Raw genomic sequence first — 3,209 nt, forward strand, 5'->3', positions numbered from 1 at the left:
TTCCCTTGTCAATGCATCAAGATCTGATGCCCGCTTTGGTAGAGCTGTCCTATAGTCATTATTTAAATAAAGCCCAAGTATCCACTTCCTGTTTATGAGCTTACTTCTTGTGAGTTTCCAGAAGTAGAATATATCACTCGAAGAAAGAATGGTCACTTACCCTATGATAACTGGTTCTTTGAGAAGTGTTGTCCATATCTATTCCATGATCGTCTCCTTCCATGCTACTGTGGCATCCTATAACCGTTAGATTCTGTGTTGGCAAAGGAATTGAGGATCAGTTGGTCCTACTCTGTCCTTTATACCATTGGGTGGCAGGAGAAGTATGAGGACATCTAGGCCTCATCAAACACTGCTGACCAAAATAATCCGATCTCCTGCACATGGGGGGCATGGTCACCAGAAGTACAATACATGTGGGCAACACAAAGAACCACAGAAACAGTAGGTTAAGAAATGGTTTTTACTGGCTTGACTCTCAGAAGGCCATACTCTTTAGCCAACTCAAGAGCCATGTCACTCCATCACAGCTCAACATTTAAACTGTTTAGATTAGAACACACATCACTATAAATAAGTATTGCCAACTACAGTATTTAAGTACGTCTGTCTCCCTGAAGTTCGACATCTTTGAAGAGGAGGAATCTGCTATTTCATTATGTGAATGTTTGCAGACACTCAACACATATTTTCTGATTTTAAACATGCTTTATAAACTACTGCAATGCCAAATGATCAATTTAGATAATCAGAATTCAAGTTAAATACTTTGGAAGAACGTGTATCAGTAACCTGGCTAGCTACAAGTACACATGAAAATTCAAATTGCATACTGTTTCCAAAGAATCGAAAGTTCTGCAGCCTGTGGTTCTGCCTAAATACTCTAGTGTGAGTTTACTGGGAAAAAGAAAGTTAAAATTAGCAATCAGTAGTACCATCCAGGACAGAAATCTCATTTGTTGGTAAAACATTTAGTCAGTTGCATGACCACACTTTGGTTTGTTATTAAATCTATTTGAGACCAAATAGCCAATGTCAGTCAGGTTTATTGCTGTAGGACAATTTAACTATAGTATAGGAGAATCTGGTATTGTATAGAACCTGTCTGGGAAGCTGTCTCATGCAGCATTGTTACATTCACGTTATGCAGGTGTGCTCCCAAATTTATACCCTTTTATACCTTATTTACCAGTAAAAGGTATTGTCATCTGAAACTAGATTTAACTAATCAGCTTTCTACCTTGTTTTTCTGATACCATGCTGTACCCCTTATATTAGGTGTGAACACATACATTGGAGGTACCAAAGGGCATTAAGGCACCTCTCCCAGGTTTGTAGTAGGGTAGAACAATCATATGTCTTGTCCTCCTTTGGGACACTCCAGTACTAGTCTGTGCTAGTCTATCATAGCAACTCTCTACTTGTTGCTATGATAAAATAGCCATATGACGGATCTTGACAACTTTCCTATAAACTTACGCCCAAACTTATTTCAGTTAAATACCAGTTATTATGGGATATTTAGAATAAGAATAGGATTATTGTAAAGGGGTAGGCCAATTTAGGCTATACAACCGCTATAATTGTGCTTAATGCAAACTAATGTATATATGGTGCAGATAAAACATTTATATACACATGTACTTATTAGGAAGTGGATACTTGGGCTTTATTTAAATAATGACTATAGGACCAGCATATATTTGTCAACACATTGCTTATATTTGTAGCACAGACATGCCCTCCAGCAATTGATATAGTAATTTAAAATATGCCTGTCAAACCTTACTTTGGCTCCCTGCTGTGCATGCCTTATGATACAGGCTTTCATTACAAGACTGCATACTATTTTTAACACAAAACCCTGCCTGATTCAGTGCACAGGAGGAATGGTGCTCATTTAAACAGCAGCCGTTCAATATTTTTAATTATTTTAAATATTCATTATGTGGCCCTAGGCTTGATTTACTGCACATTAGTCAAACCCTGCTTTGAATAAAAAACTATTAATTTCAACATGGGCTTTTTTATGGTGTTCATCTCTATAGGATCTGAGTACTTAAATACTAATCAATATTCACAACATCCCTGTGATATAAGTGGGTATTGTTCCCCCCCACACCATTTTACAGATGGGGAACAGATTAAGATAAAAAAATTTGGCTGCCCAATGAGAGACATTTAGGACCTGATTTTTCAGAATACTTAGCACTATATAGCACATTATATGCTCAAGATACAGTTCCTATTGACTTCAGTTTCAGCTGAGAGTGCTCTACTCTTCTGCAAATCAGGCATCAGGATTTCAAATTGAGCACCCCAAAAGTGAGGAATTCACAACTAGTGACCACCTGGGAAAAGTCTGGTTCAAGCAACTTGCCTAGCATTACATAGGAACTCTGTGGCAGAGGCAGGGATAGACTCCAGTTCTCTAAGCTAGCATTCAACTGACTTAACCATGAAAGTGTCCTTTTTTCCCCTGCAATCACCTGCCTCATTCACCGCACACATGCTAAGGTGGGTTTCTGTAGTCTAATGGTTATCACAGTTGCTTCACATGCAAAAAGTCCCTGGTTTGAAATCAGGCAGAAACATGGTGCAAGGATATTTTAGCCTATAGCTCGGTCATCTTGTCCCGAGTCTTAGTCTGATTTTTTTCCAGACACCTGTCCTTGTTGCAGTGAGAGGAAGACCCTGGTGCACATCTACGTAGAGTACGTCAGGTTGCAGCCCCTCTTCCGACTCTTCCAGAGGCTGCACTTTAATCACATCACCTTATTTACGTACAGCCTAGTCATGGCCCCACAAAGTTGCAAGACCACCTCATCAACCTCCTCCTGGTGCTGGCCAAGATGGCCATCCATCAGATCTGGAGGAGGAAGTTGGACAGCGGGGTACTCTGCAACTGTGGGTCCTATTTCTGTTTCCTTGTTCAATCACACCTCTAAGCAGAGTTCCCTTGGTTGGTGTCCACTGACTCCTTAGACATCTTTGAGAAGCAATGGGCAATGTTGGGTGTCTACTCGGTGTCCCCTTCTGGTTACCTGATTGTCATCCTCTGACCTTCACTCCCATCTGTGTTTTTTCATTTGTTGTCCCCTGCAATTACACTGGCCTCTCCCCCTCAGTTGAAGAGGGGGACTTTGAGCTATGAGCAGGCATAGGCCTGCCGTTATCCCAGTTCACAAAAAGGCACATAGCTTCCAACT

Source organism: Dermochelys coriacea, chromosome 1 (assembly GCF_009764565.3).
Source record: "Dermochelys coriacea isolate rDerCor1 chromosome 1, rDerCor1.pri.v4, whole genome shotgun sequence".
Taxonomy (NCBI): domain Eukaryota; kingdom Metazoa; phylum Chordata; order Testudines; family Dermochelyidae; genus Dermochelys; species Dermochelys coriacea.